The sequence below is a fragment of the Pagrus major genome, chromosome 2, assembly GCF_040436345.1.
Source record: "Pagrus major chromosome 2, Pma_NU_1.0".
Lineage (NCBI taxonomy): Eukaryota > Metazoa > Chordata > Actinopteri > Spariformes > Sparidae > Pagrus > Pagrus major.
This window is the reverse complement of record NC_133216.1, coordinates 27,138,282-27,161,111: the sequence shown is the minus strand read 5'-3', so window position 1 is coordinate 27,161,111 and position 22,830 is coordinate 27,138,282. Positions and strand designations below refer to the sequence as shown.

Sequence of the window (22,830 nt, the reverse complement as noted above, 5' to 3'; positions counted from 1 at the left end):
AATCATCACGCACTGACCTGTGTTTACCCTCCAGCCATCACCAGGACACTCAAATGTCACATACGCACCATCGCTGTCCAGATGAGGGGGGGCACGACTGTAAGCCTCACAGGGTAGTTGGTGGATGATGTTAAATATTGTTTATATTAAGCCACATAAATGATGAGATTTTCTAATACATATATACATATATATATATATATATATATATATATATATATATATATATATATATATATATATATATATATATATATATATATATATATATATACATATATGTATATGTATGTATGTATGTATATTAATTTATGTTCTTGCACTAACTGCTGTCTCCTTTATGATAAATTATCTGGATCAGGAAAATAAACTTAATGCAGATACTCACTTTACCAAACTGGTTTTTATAATGAGATATCACCCAATAACAGGTTCTGTGCCAACAGAAATGTTTGAACCAAGAAACGCAGCAGCAAGCATTTACCAGCACTGAGCTGATGTTAATTTCTGCTGTGGATGTGGCGGAACTGGTCAGCTTATACTGTAAAGGGAAATGCGATAAAATGTTTCCGTTCTCTTGATTATGAGCTGCAAATTGCTTTGTCGGGATTTAAATGGCAGGTCTTTTCCCATCGTGCACTGATGGAGTCTATTTTTAAACCCCTTTCCTTTCGCCCCCTAAAAACTTCCGCAGTGTTGGCAACAAAAAGCTATTAGGATAACTCTTCTCCTGTTAACATGCCAATTAATCAAAGATGAAACTAAATTCCCACAGGGATCATTAAGGGCCTGCACCTGTTCTACTGTATAATAAAGCAGTACAACTTCTTGGTCAGACTTTGGCTGACCTCTGGGGATGGTGTGAGACATATAATCACTGCAGGCCTGTTATGCATCAGCCCACTATCAGTAATAGAAATATAACCTCATTCGGATGTGAATGCCAAACACTGAGCTTATTTCAAAACCAAAACAATTCCAAAATGCCTTCTTACTGACACTATCAGGATTTTCTTCAATTTCTAAACAGTGCAGCCATATTAGGATACAAATTGCAAGAGAGGTAATATACACACATTATTCAATTATATTAAGTGACAGTTCAGTAAATTATTGGCTGCTATTGAAATAGCTCTGCATCAAATGTGTATTCAATTGTCATATTATTATTTTATTGTCATATAAATTATATGGTTTGTGAAGTAAGTCTCTCTCTATTGGCTATAAGGTACACATGCAAAACAGGAAGTTGGCCTCAGGCGTGACCCTTGCCCCGCCTCTCTGTACATGCCAAACCCAGTCCCAGGTCAGATCCCAATTTCAGCCACATTTCTTTCAAGCAATTACATACCTCTTGGCAAGGCCTCACAATTAAACAAATGATGATATTTTGATATCCATAATTATACGCATTCGCATAAGGTACCCTTTCAAGTTAAATATGCTTTTTATTACACGCTTATCATCTGTGATGAGATTATGCACAGTGTGGGTTTGGACTGAGTTAGGGTACATTTAATTAAATAAGAGGAACAGTAATGGAAGCATGCTGGACCCAGGACGACACTGCATAGGCTGCTCCCTTTGAGCTCAGCTTATGTTTAGCAAATTTCAGACAATGAGAGCGTTATGAGGGGAACTCTGAGGAAGAGCCTTTAACCCCTGCCCACCAATAGGTCAAGCACATGGCATATGACACAATTTTCTGTATCACTGATGAGGTGCACCACACATACTTGTGGCCTGAGGAGGTTGTTTAAATGTACGTATTTCTGACAAAACTAGTTATAGTTGATGGTATGGTTCTGATCATGGTGTGAACTGGTGACCCTGAAGAACTTCTCAAGGCCAGCTGTATACATGGTACTGCAACCAGGCAAGAATCCACGTGCAGTTATGACACTGAATACCATCATCATTGAAAGCAGTCACACCAAGAACATAATTTTTTACAGAAGTCACCCAAATGTGCTCACACTGAAAGAGTAATCTTTAGCTCTCCCTTGAAATGGACTCACACAGTATGAAGTGTTATGTGTGGGTCATTGCTGCCCCCTTGTGGCATGAGAAAGGCAATGATTTTGCAATGTGACTCACCTCTCCCTGTTCCCTGAATCAGCCGAAATGATAACATCCTTACTACCAGGAACGCAATCAAAAAGTATAAAACATAACAAGTTAAACAAAATTAGAAAACATGTGACCAGCGCTAGAATGTATTATTTCTCAAAGGAAGCAAATGAAACGTGTAGGCTTTATTAAAATAAATGAACCTTAAACATGCCAGCAATAGAAACAGATGTCTAACAATCACCAAAATCACTCATTTCTATCAAGGTAAGGAGGAATAGTACCACATAGACAACTGCGTTTCAAAAAACTATACAATCGCAAACTATAGCTCATAACTTGTAGATGTTACCTCTAGTTAGGTACATCTTCATCATGCCAAAATCCCAATGGCTTAGGCTACTTACTTATAAGACTAAACTAGTGTATAAATAATAAAAAGCTCACAGCAAATGCCCTGTGTGGAAATCTTTACCATGTTTTAAGAAACTATAGGCTTTTATGAACAGATGACATTTTGAAAAACTCAGATATAAATGATAAAAATAAATGATGGTTGAATTCCATTTAGCTGCCTCAGTTTCAGGGTCCTGGTATTGTGAATGCAGCCTCACTATCACTCTTACAGTTTACTGGGACACTTAGATTAAACAATGTCAATCTTAATGTTATTAGTCACACCCGTGCTACATGGCAAGTCAAAATGTAGGCTATGAAAAAGGCTAAATGTTAAACTTGGTTTTTATATTTTGAAAGGAAAATAATTTTTGCGTGGGAGTATACATTAAATTTGACTTGTTTTAGTCCAATAAATAAATGAATAAACAAAGCAGTCACTTGCTGCTGTGCTTGTGTATGGGTTGAGAAAATTCTCTCCTGTCTTTGTCTAAATAACAAAACCCACTGGATTGTATAAAAATGCATTGTCACAAAACACTGAAAGTAATGTTTCTTATATATCACTTAAAGCAGCTTTAATAGTTTCTGGTCATATTTTGGGGGGAGGATGGTGGATTCAGCCCTGATGGGGTTCTAAGAACAAAATACGTTTTAAAAAGCCTTTCCGCCCTAAGTCTTGTCTAAGCAATAATTAAAGTCCCTAAATTGGGGCAAGACACGCAACAGTCAACTGTGCTGTGTATAAAGGGCCGCTATGACGAGCTATAATAAGACACTGGATTTAACCTTTTTTTTAAAAAAAAAAAAAATGACCATCGTGTAAAAAAGGTTAATAAACAATTTTCAACGTACAAACATTTTCCATGACAACCAATAGTATAATTTTGCATAGGCTGACTGCATTATATATTTTGAGTTGAACAATTTCTCATTTGATCACCAGAGGGCAGCAAAGCTCATCATTTTTCCTGCCAAACGACTGTACACCCCTTTACAAGGTTGTACTTGTTCACAAAGATAAGACATTGGGTCATTACCAAATGGCTTAACTTGGTGGTTAATGACTGAATAAAAGATTAATAACGGCTGAAGAGACGCGCGTTGTCAGCTCATATATGTCTATAAGCCTACTGCCATTTGAATGTCGTGCTTGCCTGATGAATACACTCCGGGTTTTCTTGAAGAGTAGGCTGACAGATCTTGTGTTTCCGGGTGAAATCACTGCTCAGAAGTTTTGTGCCGGTGGTATGTGGTTGTTGGAAGAAAGCCGGCTGCCCTCCATGCCTCAATCGGAGAACTGCACCAATCAGCTTCAGATAGACAGATTGAATCCAGAAGAAAGGGGGTGGGACTTTCACAATAAAAGCATCATAGGACCACTTTGGAAAAGCAAGCATTGTTTCAGTCAAGTAATAAGCCCCACACTAAATGTACTGGTACTGTAGTTTGTCTGAGAGGTCAGAGGCTTCACAAGGATGTAACAGTTCCCACGGCTGCTGTGAATGTTTTTTCAGACCAGGTTACAAATGAAGTCCTGACGATAATTAATGGTAGCATTCCTATCTTGCACGTGTTTTTCCTAACAAAGGATGTATCTGCATAGTGCAATAGTCAGTGAAACAAATCTGTGTATGGCAAGATTTCTGATTGTGTGATGTACATGAGCAGTGGAATAACACAATCTGTATCTACTAGAAATACTGTCAGGTAAAATGAGATGAGAACTATTGAAACTACTACTACTATCTGAGATCGGATCATGACTTTCTGTGTGTTATCTTTTCTTTTTTTTTCTCTTTTCATGTCTTTGAAAGTAATCTCAAGCACGCAGTTCAAATATTATCTACCCATAGAGTCAGAGTGAATGGAACAAAAATATGTAAACTGTGTAATCTGATGATATTATCATTTTAAATCTTAATGCTCTATTTCTCATACTGTTTATAACAGGAATAAACCAATGGAAATTCAAACTTAGGGGTGGATTTAGTCTTTAATCAAAACGTCTTGCTTGTGTTGCTGCCGGTCATCGCAGAGGGTTTTTATTTTGAACATGTTGAGCGGAGGTCCTGCCTCTCTGTTCCTCTCTCAGACTTGACAGCGGTGGCGGAGGGAGCGGAGGGAGAGCTGGCGGAGGAAAAGCAGCGGCAGTGGTTCACCTTCTGAAACAAACAGGAACTGGACCGCGCTCCTGTCCACCTGCGAGATCCGTGTCCTGCGTAGGGAGACAGCCGGGCGGCGGGTCGTGTGTCACACAGACTTTTTCCATGTGAGACTACTCTGTCGTGAAGACATCACAGCAGCGTTAAGTTTCAGCTGTGTGTTGGTCCGATACATTCTTCAACGACCTTACAACACAGAGTGACTAAAGGTAAGTCCTCACTTGTTCTTTCTTGTTGTGTGATTGATATCAGCTCCGTAACCTACTTTCCACTCGCCGAGCGAGGACCTCACGCCGAACTGCGTTCATCAATCTTTCAATTTAATGTCGATTTGCTCAATCATAACCCTGCATAGGAGAAACTAACTTGAGAACCTCTTCAAATCTACAGCACCCACATTTTAATTCGACATTTCACCAGCAGACTGTTTATATTTAGATAAAATGAATCTGGTGTGAATGTATTCTCGGTTATTGCCATAAAGCAACGTTCACTAAAATAGATTGTGACGGGCGACGTTAGCGACCACAGTTTTTAAGTTGTAAATGTCAGATATCAAGTGTTGTTCCTGGCTAGAAGTATATGCCGAATATACCAGGAGACCCAGAGGACTGGTTAAAGGTTCAAAATTAGTTTGGAGACTTTTGCCTTCAGCCGATAACCACGACAACAACAAAGTTAATACATTTCTACAGTGAGTTCGTTCTCTACTCCCTCCATACGAGAACAGAATGAAGCATTCCGGAGTGATTACACCTCAAGGGAGGTGAATCTGATGAGTGCTTGTATTGTAACTGTGTTGGTTTTGGCCAAAAGAGTTTGTGTTAAATTATCTTATTTTGACATCAGTAGGATAGATATTGTAGTTAGCTTCGTCATATGTCCCAATCCCAAGTTGATGTAAGTTCATATGATGTGTCCTCCTCAGGGATCATGTGAAAGAATCCTACCTACAATTAGGTAATCAGCATTGTCTTTTTGTGATCATTTAATCTGAACTGTAGTGGGATCATCAGTTTCAACTATTACTTTTGTCATTCTGATGGGGATCCTCTTGATCTTCTTCAGTGACCCCTGGGCCTCGGTCCCCATTTCATAAATCTATAAAACAAAAAGTATTCTAAGAAATAGTATAACGCACTGCACTGCGTCACTGATGACAACTGTGTCTGTTTTGCTTAAAGAGGATGTGAAACTTTTGAGAGCAATTCATTTAGTCAGCTTTTCTGCCCTAACCATACAAACTTGGTTTTTATAGTCAGAGACGGAGGTCAGCAGAGGCTCAATATCTTTGGTAGAGTTAGGGTTAGGGCTAGGTTAAGTTATACAATCCCTCTGACATTTGTAACTCATGCTGAATCATGAAGACCTTCAACAGTTGTGGATTAGTTTTACTGAGTTTAAAATATAAAAAGCTGAAGAAAAATTTGGAAAGGGCAATAATACACGTCAGGTTTCTGTCTGTATTTGACTAATAATTGGCTGACTTGACAGTTGCTACTTCTTAAGAATTGTCATCATTTTGAATTCTTGTTTCGGCATGTCTTGTAACACAACCCTCCTCTTTCTCAGTAAAAGAAAAAGATCAATGCCAACCATGTTCTACGTTTCCTACGTGTCATACATGACTGCTTTTGTGTTTGTGTTTGTCCTTACACATCCTCAGGCTCAGTATTGATAAAAGCCCCTGTGCTCTTCATTCACGATAAGGCAGAAATGTTTTGTGAATCAGTTGTTTGGGTTCAGTCTGCATCAGTAGGTCTGAGGTTATGTCAGGTAACACAAGGAAAAAGTAACAAATGCAGCTGAGCTGACGTGTGCGTACCCTCGTGTACTTACAGTATGTGTTCAGCATTTAGCTTGAGGGTTGAGGATTTTGCTGTTGTATGATGTGATAGATTTTTGGACCATGGTGCAAATCAATGAGCTGCACTGCTTTATGGCAATATTGTATTTTATATTACAGGACTTAGTTTAATAAATTAACCCAAAAACTATAAACACTGTCTGGTTTTGGGGTTGTTTATTTACCCCAAAATTTGCTTTATCACAATATAATGATATACATTTACATTATACAGTAGCATGGCAAAGGACTTTATCCATATCACCCACCCCTGACCCAGCCTGAGACCAACATGTTCTACAGGGGCACTGGGCCAGCAATTGTAACTGGTATTTTATGTAATGCGAGACTCAGACTGACATTTCCTGCTCAGTTGTTTATAGATGTAAAACACACACACAAACACACATAACTGTAAGGATATTCAGACTGTTGTTGTTTAGTTTTAATTTACAGAGGTTTCATCTTTCTGACAGTGATGCAGGCACTTAAAGGCATTTTCCCAGCATTCACACACATTCCCAACTCTGCCATCCTACACTGTTGATTACTCAAACTTGGATTGATGCTTGCAGAGAGAGAATCTTTAGAGTCTCACAGCATGTTACAAAAGAGGAGAATTTCCCAAGACAATTAGCCAACATTTGCTGTTAGTTTAGGTTTGTATTGGCACAGACGGCACTACCACTTTCCATTTGGTGTGTTTGAGTTTGTTATTTCGATCAGGCAAATGTCCTGGCTGCTCTTTCTTGGGCGGGGTCTGCTGTCAGGCCCCCTCTGAGGTAAAGTTGTCTGATAAGACTTTCTAACTGACGTCACTCCACAGACATCAGCCAACAATGCAGCTATTTACTCCAAGCCAGATTTAGTCCCAAAGCAGGCCTCTCCGAGAAACTGGGCACAAATGAAAGCAGAATTCTAAATAAGTGTGTCAGAAAAAAAAAGTTTTGTAACTCTTGTGACGTCCATTTCCTTAATCACTGGCCTTTCAGAGTTGAACACTAAAGTGAGGTCATTCTTGTGAGAGGTTTCTGATTTGTGTTGGGGTTTAGGATTAGCTACCTGAATGGTTGGGGCTGAGAAAGGTGGACTGTAACTGGAGAAAAAACATGTTTCTGCTCTCAGTGACCAACAGCACATTGAAATTAGGGTGTAAAGCTTCGAGCCTGTAGTTAATACAGCCAGACCTACTTTACATGCAGCAGTGTGCTCGGTGTCAGTGATCAGAACAATGATACATATTATTGCCGTTACATGTTTCACTGTACTCAAAGACTCCTCAACTCTGACCATTAAGCACATCAGAACAACGGGCATATCTCTGCAAGGTCAAACTAAACATACTGCGCAGTCTGCAAGTATTTGGACAGTGATCTGTTTTTCATTGTCTTGGCTGTAGTCCACCATGTTGGATTTCAAATGATACAAAGCCAATGAGGTGAAAATGCTGACTTTCAACTCTAAGGGTGTTCACATTCATACCGGGTGAACAGTGTGGGAAAGTTTTAAGTCAACACTTCAATGTTTTTGTCATTGTTGTAATTTCAACCTCAATGTGCTGGAGTCCACTGTCTTAATACTTAATGACCGCACTGTATATACAACTTATGTATATTACAATAGTACTGCTAAGACAGAATATTCAGGGTTTACATCCAAGTAAAAGATAAGAGATCAGGGGGAAAAAAGGTGCATTTCAAAGGCTTAATATGGAGAATAATTATTAGCAGTGTGTTTGACTACAGTGTCAGACAGGTGCTGCGTGTATTGACCTAATGGTCCTTGACCAGCAGATTTTTTTTCCTGACCGTATGTTCCCTGCCATTGAGTTTCTGTCTCACTGATTGCCTGCTGTGTTTGAATAGAGCTAAATGTTGCTGGAGCTCTGAAAGGCAGCATTATTTAACTGCATCGAGAGTGAGCTGTGGAGTAGCATTAGAGAAAAGGTTGTTTTTTTGTTTCCAATGTATTTGTTATAACAACACTTTCATATGAAACGCCTACAGACCCACTTTTGCAATCTGATTGCCTGATTGTATGTTCTATTGTCTGTGTCTATCGAGTAAGACACCTGTGTGTGTGTGTGTGTGCGTGTGTGTGTGTGTGTGTGTGTGTCTTGCAATTCCTGTCACTTACTATTAGTGAAATTTTCTTTATCTCTCTCTCCGTCCCTGCATCTATCTCCCTCTCACTCTCTCACACTCATTCACACTTCCTGCTGCTACACTTTTAAAATAATTAACCCTCATTACAGTAAAAGGCTTGCGTAACATCCTCTGAGTGCATGGTAGGAAAGGGAGTCGGAAAACGTGTTGTGTGTGTGTGTGTGTGTTTTTTTTATTTTGTGTCAGTGTGTACAAGCTGGCTTTCACAATTTCACAACTGTCTTTTTTTAAGCCTCACAATTTCTCTCTGCCACCAGCACTGAAAAGGAAAGGCAACTGCTCTAACTGCACCTTATAGCTCATTATAACACTATACATAGAAATGGAAAACGCCATAGCAAGAAATGTGACTGACTGTTAGATGAGAACGGCCTGCTGGAATTCTCCACTTTACTGCACAGCAGGCCGAGACCTGCCAAGGAATGCAGGGAAGACAGCAGGAGAGAGATAGAGGGAGACGTAATGAGCAGAAAGAGAAATGCCAGAGAAGGTACAGTGAAATATAGGAGAGATAAATCTTAAATGAGATGTGTGAAGTAAACACAGCCACAAATAAAGTAATGGCTACCTTTTTAATTCTCAGTGATTAGTTTGCAGACACACAGAGTGGTGCTGCAATTAATGTAACGTTGATTATCGATTAATCTGCTGATTATTTTCACAGTTAATCGTTTAGTCTATAAAAAGTCAAATAATATTGCTTAATACTCACAATTTCTAAGAGCCCAAAGTGACGTCTTCAGATTCTTTCATTTGTCCAACCAACAGTCCGAAACCCAAAGACTCTTCATTTACTATCGTAAATGAAAAAGAAAAGCATTAAATCTTTACATTTAAGAAGCTGGAACCAGCAACTGTTTGACATTTGGCTGAAACAATTCATGGACAAAACTAGTCGTTGCAGCTCCAATGCAGAGCAGAAACACGTACAATTTTGACCAAAAAACCAACTAAGGTGCACCCAGTATAAATGGGATGTGATACATTTATACTGGGTGGAGACACATTTAGCCACATTTTCTCCAAAATGACATGAACTGACTCAGCACTTAACAACATCCATCTGTTCATTTGTGGCAAGTAAATCTTGTCCTATAAACAAATTTACCACTAAAATCAAACCCAAAAGAGAAACCATAAACAGGATTGTTGAGAAAACGATGGCGTACATTTGGTGTCTTCTTGCATTAAAGGTTGCTAAGCTGTCAATTCCCAGTTTTTGCCCATTTCATTTCCCCAACTCGTCCATTCTATCGACCGAGTGAGCAATTCTGACAGTAAAAATGAGTCATTCAGCCATCAGTGTTGATATTTGGATTATCAACATTACAGATGATCAGATATCAGAGAAGCGTGTTATACAAGGTGCAATGTCCAGTAAAAACAATAGACACTCATCCAGGAAGGAGAAGAAGCAAGTCATTTGATTACATGTAGTCTAGTTATGTATACACAAAGAACCACTGACCGTGAATGAAACGATGCATGCATTTTCTCAACTTCCTGTAAAAACAAATCTGATGATAATGGGATAGTCTAGATGACATTTGATCCGGGATCAGCGTTCCAACAAATTCCTTGCTCGCACATATAACATGGGGACAAGGCTATCATCCCTCTGCTGCATTTGCATTACATGTCTGAGAGGGTTAATACACAGAATTCACAGGCTGTATATTCTTGTAGTATACTTTTCCTGCACATCTAATGAACATTGATATTGTATTCTAGTTGTTCTTATCATATTTCATATTCCTATGTATAGCTGTGATACTGATTCTAATATTGGTTTTGTCATATGAGACTTCATATTGTCTGGGATTTTGGTAATGAAGCTAAATGTTGTCTGTCTGGTCCTATTGATTATTTATATGGAAGGGAAAAGGTGTGATTCATCTAAATCAGATGTTGAAAATGTGAGACGTAATAATGTCAGGTGTCAAAGTTCCCTGAAAATGCAAAGATTTGGGCGGTATAATAAGGGCATGAAGTCAGGTCATGTATTTAAAGGTGTATATGGGGCTATGACAGATTTGTGTCTTTGGTTACAGTGATGTGTGAAGCAAAGATACAGTGGTTCACTTTTTCCACACAGATAAGCGTGTGAAAGCTCCCTGTTAAATCCCTCTGACTGGTTCAAACTTTAGTTGCAGCTACAGTCAGTAAAAGCAGGTAAATCAGCAAAGGCCAACAAATATTTATGCATACCAACATATGTTTGTTATTGGAAGTGAATTTAAAACAAAATCAGGGTTTGATTATGATGTTTCATTTTGAATTAGAATAATTGCAAAACCATTTTGGAACAGGTGTAACCTACTTCAGGTGTCAAATTGTTGCTGTCTGATGAGCAGTAGGTTTTAACCCACTGCAGCCTCATGTAAAAAAAAACATGATGAGAAGAAGAAGCCTTCTGGCAATTGAATAATCACTGAATACGAGAAAAAAGTTTTAATTATTCATATTAACTTAATAAACAAAAGACTTTGCGATAAAACAACCAGGCACATGGGGTACGACACCTGTTGTTGCAGTGGGCTATTTGTGTCTTCACAGATACAGCAGCTGGATGCGGTAACCATGGCAGCCCTAGATGCAAAGATAGCGTCAGTTTATGCTGTCACCCCAGGGGGCCCTAGCCTCCTCTCTGTAACCTGAGAGGGCAAAACCTCAGCTTCACATCTCTATGACCACGCTTCCTTATAGCACAGGTTCCAACTGCTGATGACACACACACACAGTCTCACACACGCGTTGAGCCTGGTGATATCTTAATATGCATATGGCCTTTTGGTTACATGTGGTGCGTTCACATGCTGCGCTCGTCCCAACATTCCTGCACCCACATATCCACACATAACTGACAACTGGTTCCACTTTAATGAATATAAACATGTTGATGCAAGTGTGTGTTCAGAGACTGCACAAGATAACTGGGGTGGGATGAGGAATAATAATAGTTAATGACTTTGTCTCACACAAGGTATGGAAACCTTTAAGATAATGAGGAGCTGAAGATGGGAGTAGATGTGTCCTCATAGCAACCTGGACAACATTCAGTATGGACAGTGTTTAGCACTATTTTTTTCTGGCATGTTAGTGCTGAGAAAATGGAGGATCACATTTGGCCTGAACTGAAGTTGAAAACAGGTGTTGTGCAACTTCATGCTGCCCTCATGATGTCATTGCGTCGCCTGGACAGTGTTAAGAGTTTATCTCACTCTCAACCTCTCTTTCCTTTCCTCCTGTAAAACTATATGACCTAGGACTGAGCTCAGACGGCTAGTGTTTCTGTCTGTATTGTAATTATGATGTGACAGCTTTGACTTGGTTTATGTGTTTGTCTTCAGAGAGATCAGTGGTGCTATACCCCAGACTGAGACGGACCTTTGCTCAGTCAGACAGCCGGAAGGTAACTGATTTACAGACAGTGTCTGAGGGGAACTTTTGAGAATACACACACAGACACACTCCACCCACCTAAGGGCAGCCTCACAATAGCACCTAAAAATAGAGATTGAAGCAAGAAGCTAAATAAAGGGAGACAGGAGAAAGAAGTGGGTAAAAGCCATCTGTAGACACTTAGAGGTGCATTGATTGAAAGACTACCTATAAAATACATCTAACTTTACTTTGATGGCAGTGAAACCCATCTGTGGGCGTTTCTCTGGGATGGAGGGTTATAAACATCCCACTGTGCTAATGAGTGGGTGTGTATTGTTTTTTAGAAATGGACAGTGCTCTTTTGTTTACGGTGAAGCAGTGATGACGCATGGTCAAATGTAATGGCTCTTCAGACCACACTTGGTTTGGGGAGTGTGTGAAATGTGTGCACTGGTGCATTCCTCTCGCATTCCTTTTGCATGTTTTGAGCTCATTACCTAAATAGTCTTTACGTGATGATTTCCAGAGACTTAAAACTTACTTCAGATCCATCATGGGGAGCATGATTCTCCTTTTTTTCAGTTTGTTGACATTTGGCGCTATATTGAAAAGCTTGACAAAAGTATTAGTAAGTTTTTTACATCTTACATTTGCTTATTCTTTGGTCATTGGTAGGAACAGTAAGGTCCTTCAGGAGAATATGTTTATTTTGCAACCTTTCAGAGCCAGAAAAACCAACTATTTACAACAGGAGCTCTCACCTGACCTTCATGGCCTGCAGGTTGTAAGAAAATGAAGGACATTTATGAGAATGGCAAGCATGCTCCCCCAGTGACTGACCCACATGACCAATTCAGTAAGAAACCAGGAGCATATTGGCAGCCATGGTGAGTGCCCCAAGGTGAGGGACAGTGAGAGACTTGGCTGCTGATGAAGCCCACTCTCATTTTGCATTTGCATTTTTGCATTCTTCACATTCCTGTACCAGAGGATGGGTGGAGGAGAGGAAGGGTGTGTGTTTGTGTGGTTGTGTGGGGAGTGAGAAAGAAATATCAGAGTTAGATTCTCACTATGGTGTTTGTACAATGATAAGAGTGACAACAATTTGTGGGAGGGACTTTTTCTTGTGTGTCTGTGTGTGTTTGCTCAGTTAGTCCTCCAGGACGGATTAAAGTCTACGTATGCGCATAATTCCTCTTGCATAAGAAACCTCACTAGATACACAAAACACCAGAAGCTAACGTCACTAACCACTACTCTGTGCATTGTCCTGGAAATTGTTTTGTCAGTATTGTTATCCCCCATAAATAACTTCTGTTCAGTGAATAGCCTCAGTTGGTTTAACAAACTTGCAGTGGTATCCCTGGCAACTGAGACGTTACTCTGACAATGTTGCTAATGTAACAGATTAAAACCAGATATTCTTCAATAATGGCAAAGCTATCAGTGCGAAAAATATCTAATTTAATGTTATTTCAAACCAAAATTCTAGGGGAAAAAATGACAACAAGAACAGATAATAGCACAGTAATCTGCAAATAAAGAATAGGTCAGAAATGTGTATTATTTATATGAATTTAATTTACAACACCAGTGCTTCTTTTCAATGTTCAACACAATACTGTATAAAAACCCTTTAAAAACCCACATGGACAGAGCCCACAATCACAGAGGAGAGATGACTTTTTTGAGCCAAGAAGGGTTTTCATTTGTAAATTTCAAAATAAAGACCGATTAAAAGAAGCTTTAGGACAGCTTAATTTATTTTTCATTGAATTCTGTAAGTAAACTAGCATTTACTTTAAATAAACTACAACACAACCCTGTCATGAATTTACACTGATCAGCCACAGCAACATTTGAATGTTGTGGCTGATTTGGGTCTAGTAGGTTGCGAGGTGATCGGTGTAAGTAGTTAGACGGCTAACAGATGCTAACAGATGGCTAAAAGCCATAGAAATTGGGATGCTGGGTTTCTCACTATCTGAGCCTCAATACTTCTGCTATATTGAGTAATATTTCACAGTAGATTAACAATGTTATACGTTTTCCAGTTGTAGCTTTTTAAGTGCAGGTTTAAAATAGGCTTGTGTAGAAATGAAATCTTTTGACGTCAGTGGTGACTCTTTTTTTTTTTAATTATTCATACCATGTTAGGAATTAAAATAATTTTCCATGAATGGGTAATTAAAGCTTAAAGAAAAGAATGCTGTTGTCAGAAATTTTGTTTTTTTTTATTCCTGGAAAGTGATATGTAATGGATGAAGTAATGGCAGCGATAAATCCAAACTTCAGGCTTCAAAGAAATCAATTTAGAGATCTGTGGTACCAACAGTTTTTACATTCTGTATTTAAACATCATCAGCCATGAAACAACTCAAAAACCCCTTGACTTTATAGTAAGGTTGTTTCTAGAGAACAGGAACAGAACTGAGTTCGGGCTTGGCCCTCCAGCAAACACGTCATCCCTGAACCACTCCATAGTGAACCCTCTGTCTGTCTTGCTTTCTCAGATTCTCCTAAAGTCAATGTAACAAAAACACACACACACTTGCTGTGGATCATGTGATACTCTGAGCTAAATCCAGTCGGGGAGTTGAACATTGACTGTCTCTGGCCTGAGATTTTATCGTTGTGTTAAACACACATTTCCTGGAACTGGTCATCCCATGTGCAGTTTTACTGTAGTTTTGCGTGGACACAAAAATCATTATCATGGCTGCCATTTTCTGGGGAAACCCAGAGTCTCAACTCTTTCTTGAAATCTATCGTCAACTTCCATTGTAAGGTTCAAAATATCAGTGTCTGTACATAAAAGATCTCTGACACACAAACACACACACACACACACACACACACGCACACCGCAGTTGTTTTTGTGAAGCTCTCTGTGTCACACCCTGGTAAACAAGATAGAGCATCTTAACCACTGGGGAAAAACAGGAAATTTACTGGCCTCAATCAGAGTGTGTGCATTGCGTGTCATCATCAGCGTGTATGGCCTCACTGTGTGTTTTTGCACACAGTATATTTGTTTACCATATCGCAGTTCACATCTTGGTTTCCATAGTTGCAACTCTTTGAACTGTAGGCAGATGTTACTGATGGAGAGGACGATTGACCACCCTGAGCACTTTGTCTGCACATACAGAGGTCATGTCCTCTGCTTCTTGTTTCTTCTTGACATTTCAAGCCACAGCACTTGTGGTTTTCATCCATCATGGTTGGATTTCAGGCTTACTAGCTGAGACTTTGAGAAACTCGCACCCAAACTCATATTTGAATGAGATGACACATAGAACCACAAAAGATCCCAATCAGAGGACTTGACGGCACTTCTACTGCCTCTGTCAGAGTCAGTATTACTTATAAAATGCAAGTAAATACAGCCTGACATTGTACATGTTTAATTGTATTGTAGCTATGAACCAGGCTTTCATTTATTAGGTGATTACCTTTTTCCTACTGGGGAAATCTGTTCAAGTCCAACATATTCAAATCCCTTCCATCATAATGTCGACACAGCAAGACTCTATATAACAATTCTTGTATTATGCTGCAATCATTATTTTCCTTATTGATCAGTCTGATGATTATTTCCTGATTTATTTATTTGTTGTCTGTAAAATGTTAAAGAATAGTGACAAATGTGCATGATGGCGTGATGATGAAATTCCTTGTTTTATCTCAGCAACCAAGGATTTTCCATTTTCTATCACTTATGACAAAAAAGTGTGTAAAAAAGACAAATAATAGGTCATAGATGACAATCACCAATTCATTTTCTGTTGATCAACTAATGGTTTCAGATCTCACCGTTATTGCTATACTGAGGTGAAAAGTAAAGCAGAGGAAGGTAGAAGGTTAAACTTGTTTTGGGAGTTTAACCTTGAGTTAATTTTATCTATCCTGATAATATCAGGTGAAATATTACAACAAGGAAAATGTACACATTGACAGAAAAATAATAAATTGTTCTGAAAGATTCTGCTGTGGTGAAGTCAAAGTTAATACATTAACAATGCATTCTGCTGGATGCTCACAATAGTTTGGACTTTCACTTGACTGCAACATTTTTTGTAGAAATTCTTTAATTAGGATAATATTTGTAAAATATATTTTAGTGCAAAAGGGATTCAACACCAAGTAGATGTGACTCAGACTTTCTTGTAGGTGTGATTGATATTTTTCTTCACCACAAGGCCTTTTGCTTCCAATCACACTGAAAAGTAACATTTTCATCTATGGCTTTGGAACCATTCAGGCTGCAGTGAACATGTAAATGACAGTAGTTGATGTTACATGCAATAATTTTCCTTCTTTGAATTGCCTTGTGCAGGCATTATGCCTTCTCGGTGATTTTCTAAGATTATCTCCAAATTGACCTTGAGCGGAGCAGAAATGATTAGGTTTCATAGAGAAGGGAGACAGAGTGAAAAGATGGTAAGAAAAGAGAGACAGTGAAGAGGGGTCAGCGGGGGCACTTGGCTTTGAGTGCTCTGTACTTTCTGTTGTCTTATCTCGAATGTCGGGGCAGCAGGGGCCTATTTCAGTGTGTGGGAGTTTACAGCAGATGATGCAGACTTGTGCTCAGTGTGTAGTCTCTCACTTAAAGAGAAAAGCCACCGCGCTCTGTTTCCATTCTAATTTGGTAAATCAACCACTTTTAACCACTTCCTATTTATTGACAGTCATTTGAACTTGTTCTTTGACTTTCTCATCTTCATGCACACACACACTCACTTAAAGAGACAGCTCCCAGACATCTCCCACATTTTGTGATCAGTTTGTTGTGTTCTCTCGTCCAACAGATGCAGTGTCCCAGCCACTATCCAGACACCCCCAACAAGGAGCAGAGGCACAGGAAATAAGAGACTTTAGGAAACAGCAGGTAAAACCTGTGTGTGTGTGTGTGTCTGTGTGTGTGTGTGTGTGTGTCTCTGTGTGTGTGTGTGTGTGCGTGCGTGCGTGCGTGTGTGAGGGTGCATGCTGTATCTTGTAATTATCTTGACCTACTTAACCTGTGATGTTGTGTGTATGTGTGCATTTGTTTCTGTGTATAAGTGGGAGAGGAGGAATGGAGCGCTGACTTGACTGGAATCTGGGAGAGGCGGGGAATATGTGGAAGTCAGCCAGCGTGCTTTACTTTCATGTCAGAGATCAGTGTTACACTACCTGAGTGCACTATCACTGCATCATCTTTGATGCATCATCTCCTCCTATATGTCTGAGTTGCTGTAGAACTTGTGCGGACAGGTAAACAAAATGGATCTTGTGTTGTTTTTTTAACGTTTTTTTATTTTTTTATTTTATGTCACTGCAGCTGCATTGTGTGAAAGTTATCAGCATGTTTTTGCTTCCTTAAATTTCTCCTGTAGCTTTCTTGGCTCTAGTCAGCACTGTAAACTCTGAAGTGTTTCATCAGGTTTGAGCTGTTGCTAAACTTGGCTGTCATTTCCTCGTCACAAGTATTGCACCCTGTGCCACATTTAGCCAGGCTTTGGAACAGTGTGTCCTTATTGCAGGAGGTTCTGTGCAGTACAGTGCTGTGTGTATACATGTATAGAGGTATGTGGGTATATATGTGGGCGTGTGTGTGCGCGTGTATGTGAGTGTACAAATGCTTTCGCCATCACTGTAGTTGCCCAGTGAGCTGGTGAAGATGCCCTTTTTTAGAACAGATGTGGTGATTGGATGAATGGCTCTGTAAAATTAACCATTAAAGTCCTGACCTGCGGCACTCTCAGCACTACTGACCCAATTTGTCGATCCAGCCCTGGCTGTCACAAGTGGAGTGTGCGAGTCTGCTGCTTTCAAGTGCAGAATGGTTTGTTTGTTACAGTTTGTCCTTTTTGCTGTCGTCACCTACCACATGCTCTCCTCCTCCTCTACTTTTGAATCAAACCAGAGCTGCAACAGTCGGTTCATTCATGAATTAGTCGTTTGGCAGAAATTTTACATCTGCATTTGATAATCAATTAATTGTTATAATCAGGTGTTAAGAGAAATAGGAACTCAAATGTGAATATTTGCATTTTTCCTTGGTCTTCTTTGAGATTAAAGCGACATTATGTAGAAATTGGCATTTTGTGGGATTTAGATTTTACAGACTGTGGGGGACAGTCTGTAAAATTTGTTTGATGTAATAAATGTGCTAACTACAAACAAAACTCAGTACATCATGACAATAAATTAAATAAGAGTATGGTCTGGACTCAAATGGGAGTTTTGTTGTGAATGCTGTTGCTATACAAATGAATGATTGATTGATTGATGTCTTGAAAGCTTGTATCTTGAAGTAAACATGTATGTAACGCTGCGATCCTCCCCTCTCACTGAAGTTACACAGTGCAGAAACAAGTGATGGGGGGGCGGAGTGGCTGAGACAGAGACACCATTCAGTCTATTACAAGACACTGTACCATCACAATGATTCTGAAGCTGTTATTTTAAGATAAAAAGTTAAATAATGTTGCTTTAAACTCCATACCTGTGGGGTTTGGGACTGTTGGTTGGATGAAACAAGCAATTTTCAATTGTTTTATAACACTTCATGGGCCAATTGATTGTGGAAGGACTGATTTCTGCCTTGACTGATTTTTGGGGCAGATATTCAGCATTAATCTGATTATCTGTGTTTTTTGTGTCTGATTGCGATAAAATAAATTTAGTAAACATGCACTACATTGCTTTTGATGCAGCGTCCTTTTTCGGACTGTAGTCACCACTCTGTTGCATCACTCAGCACCCTGGCCACAACAATATCTGATTGGTTAGACGTCACAACTGATAGCTTAACAACACTGAATAACCTAAATCTACAATTTAACTAGTAACTACAGTTATTTAAGAAATGTAAAGTACCTCAAAATTTCACTTTAGTCCAGTACTTGACTACATAATAGTTAAGTTCCATCATTGGTTGTTCAACATTTTGACACAAAGATTTTTATTTTTACTGCAAAAAAAGTATATCCACTCCAAATATCCTTTATCGGTCTCCTTAATTACTAATAATCAGGTAATGTATGGGTCGATCCCTACAACTGATTAATTGATTAATCAAGAAAAACTGACATATTAATCAGTGATGAAAATAATCACTAGTGGCAGCTCTAAGTCATACAGTTTTGTTTTCTGCTATTCATCACCATGATGGCGTGTGTGCCAGCTGCAGAAACTCACAGAGCAAACACAGTCTTAACTTCCTCCTCCTCTCAGATGTGGTGCTTTATAAATGTTATGGTGCAGGTGCAGCTTTGACCGCATAAAACCCCCGTTTCCTGCTGTCAATCAGTGCCGGTGGCCAATAACCACCAATAATCAGTACAGATGCCTCCCACCTGCGCTCTCTGTTTGCCCCCCTCCCCTCCTTCCTTCACTCCTACTCAAATGTGGAAAAATAGCTTGATCCAATTACTCATGCTGTGTTCTGTCTCCGGTGATCTTCCCACCAACACTGTTATACTATCACCACCGCACTGCAGGATTATCACATAGCTTCTCATAAGAAAAATGAGGAACGTCTGTGCTGACTTGTCTTTTTTTCCCAGAAATGACCTCTGAGTGTTCTCTTTCTTGCTTTTAGTATTAACATTAAGCAGTGTGTTGAAACCGTTTGACTCACAATCCTAGGAAGCCCTGCCCTTCTCCATTCTTCAGATTGTGTTTGGGTGGCATTATCCGTATGCCACTGACCTTGCTACCCGAGGTATTACAGAGCTTGTGTATAATTAGACTAGCCCGTGTTTTCAGCTGGACAATAGAACATGTAGTGCTACAGTTAACTAATTATAGACGGACCGTGGAGAAAGGCTGTTCCCTTGCATGCTCGGCTACATTATATTTGATGATTTTGTGTGTCTGTCTCCGTAGAAAACAGTGATAATACAATATATTTGGAATTGATTCTTGTTCTGTGTGCTTTATTAATAGTTGAACAGAAAGGGACCCTGTGTGTCGAGTTGAGCAGCCCAGACAGATGGATGGATGTATAAAGTGGAGAGGCAGACATCAGCGTGTCATTTACTGCAGCGGAGAGTTCCCAGCAACCCAGTTACCTCTATAGCAAGACGACAGCCACAGCCAAGAAATCTCTCCCATTTCCAGGCTTGTGTGTGTGCCATTCAGCGCCAATGTGTGGCCCTTTGTTTATGAGGGAGATAAATGGTGGTTTGGCAAGATGCTGGGAGACTTATACTGAAAAATCAGCAGTGTGTGTGGGAGCCATCCCCGCTACATTAACGGCAGCTCAGTGTTATTTTCGTCCATTTCTTTCCAGTCCTTCAAATGTTCAATGATATAATCAGCATCTACAGCCGATCAAGCCTGTTTGTGACTTCCCACTTTGAAGAATCGTGTTGCAGTGAGATGTGCTTCTGGTAGTGACCTCAAATGACCTCAAACGACCTCTCAATCAGCTCTGTTGTTCTTTGGCTGAACTTGTATTTCACATTGCTCTTCAGACTCCTCTGTTGTGCTTATAAATTATGGTAGTGCCTCTTCGCAGAATGGTAGCAAATCTTAAGAGAGTTGTTTAAAACATACTTTGTAGGGCTGTAATCAACCAAAGAAATCCTTGGTCGACCGAAGCCATGAAATTTCGACTAAAAATCGACTAATGGGGGGGGGGGTGCTTTTGGTAGACAGCGTTTTGCATCTGCGCAATATCATAGCCCATGATTTCCGAAAATATACTATGTCAACTAGTGATATCAGCACAAGAACTGTTGAGGAATATTTAGACAATTGTTTCTGTCATGTTATAATAATTGACAGACGCTATGATTTCGCTCTGTGCGTGTCTGAACACAGGAGCTCAGTTTCGTGGCTGAGACACGAACTAGGGGATGCTGCCGTTGCGGGCGGGTGCGCCTGCAGTTATAAAACGATTATTAGACTAAAACATTGAAATATGCCAATTCTGATATGTTCATATACTTAAAACGGACTGAGCAACCTAACGCAGACAAGTCAGCTTACCGTTTTTAGGTGATATGCCATGTTTGTAGTCGAGCTGTGATATACAAACTGTTGTTTGAAAACTTTGCATTCGACTTTTTTTCCATTTTCTATTTTTATAAAATGCTGCCACACTGCTGATGTCTTTGACATGGTAGAATAGGAATGACTGTAAATGAAACGCTTAAAAATAAATAAATATTTAACAAACCACCGGACCTAGGCCTTCTAGTACATTCTTCAATCTGTTGTCTGTAGTGGGTTGGGCTAATCCAAAATAGTGAAAACAAGGGGGGTGTTCTGAAGACACACTGTTACCTGTGAAACTGGGGTGCTCTGAAAACACCCCCATTAGCACTTGGTACTTTCCTCCTGATGAAGTCAAATATGCCATATGCAGGACACACAGCGTTGGGATGGAGAGGACCCGCTGCGTGTTTACACACTGCCATAGCAGCATGTAATTAACACGCCAAAAATCGACCAATCAGAATTTTGGTCGAGCCAGAACGTATCGACCAATAAATCGACCAGTCGACTAGGAGATTACAGCCCTAATACTTTGTCCTTTAAACAATGTCAAAATTGACAATAGTACAGTATAGATATCAACCAGGGGCTTTCAAAATGTGAGGTGCATCTCTCTGTGGAGTGTGTGCATAGGAAGAGACATGGTCAAAGATACTACACAAGAGAAGTGCAGATTGGCAGGACTGTCATGTAAGTGCATGGCAGGCTGCAAGAACAGTAAGAAGTCAGTTATTATATATTGGTATGATGATTTGGTCTGTTTATCAACATGTTCTGCAGCTGGAGCACAAGACACACAAGTGATGGAGGCAGTTAAAGTACTGAAAACCCTTGGCACCCAATTTCCCCAAACTTGTAGTCATAATGTCAAGTCAAACCTGAACATCCATATTTTAGATTCAGTGAGACTTACACTGAGACATCATTACCTCAGCTGTCCATTGAATAAATATTTATAAATCTGCAGAAAAAAAAACTAATATAGACTAGATATATTGAGCCCACGATGCAGCCCACAGTGACTTAATTTTATCACTCACTAAACTCACTGAATTCACTGTCCCCCAAAGCATTACGGAGATTGTTGTACCAAAAGTTAGGGCATGATTGTCTACCAAGTAGAAGTGAGACAAAGAAAAATAATAGGATTAAAATATATTAATATGTTAAACTGTCAATATTTTGACATTACTTTTGGCTGTCCTGTTGACATGCACAGATGCAAAGATAATAAGTTTGTTGCCTAAATCATTTTTTAAGCAAAAACAATTGTGCTAGCTTCTCAAGTGTGCTTATTTTCCAGCTTTCTAAGTCTTGATGAATAAGAATATATTTGGGTTTTGGACTATTGTCAGACAAAACAAGCAATTTAAAGACAGCACCCGAGGCTCTAGGAACTTTTGATTTTTTTCAACTTCAAGTATTAATTTAGAAGAACATAAGCAGATTAATCAATAATTGGAATACTAGATCAAATAAACAATATTGATTGGGCAACTTGGTCTTCAGGAGATTGTAATGGGCATTTCTTTTACAATTTTCTGACTCTTTTTTTCTTTTTAGATCGGATTGAATTGGAACAGATCTGAAAATCTGCTGTCGCTGTCATCACAAATATTTACTGCATTGTTGTCCGCTATTTCAGTGCTTGTAACATCATTGACAATACCGGATTGAACCAGTTGGTAATAAGTGAGGACAGATTTTATTTATAGCCAGTAAGTAGATTTAGTCATAAGAAAGGTTGATGTTAATGGAAAAATATTGACCTAAAACAAACAATAAATAACACGTCCACAACATGTTCACTTCC

At 39.4% G+C, this 22,830-nt stretch overlaps 1 protein-coding gene across 1 annotated transcript in view; it reads left to right on the top strand.

Moving 5' to 3' along the window:
* Nucleotides 1–16,835: 16,835 nt before the first annotated feature.
* pik3cb (phosphatidylinositol-4,5-bisphosphate 3-kinase, catalytic subunit beta) overlaps nt 16,836–22,830 on the top strand; it is a 42,284-nt gene continuing 36,289 nt past the window's right edge. The window contains exon 1 of the mRNA XM_073482322.1: nt 16,836–16,917. The gene's annotated coding sequence lies outside the window, so the exon portion shown is untranslated. The remainder of the gene's footprint in view (nt 16,918–22,830) is intronic.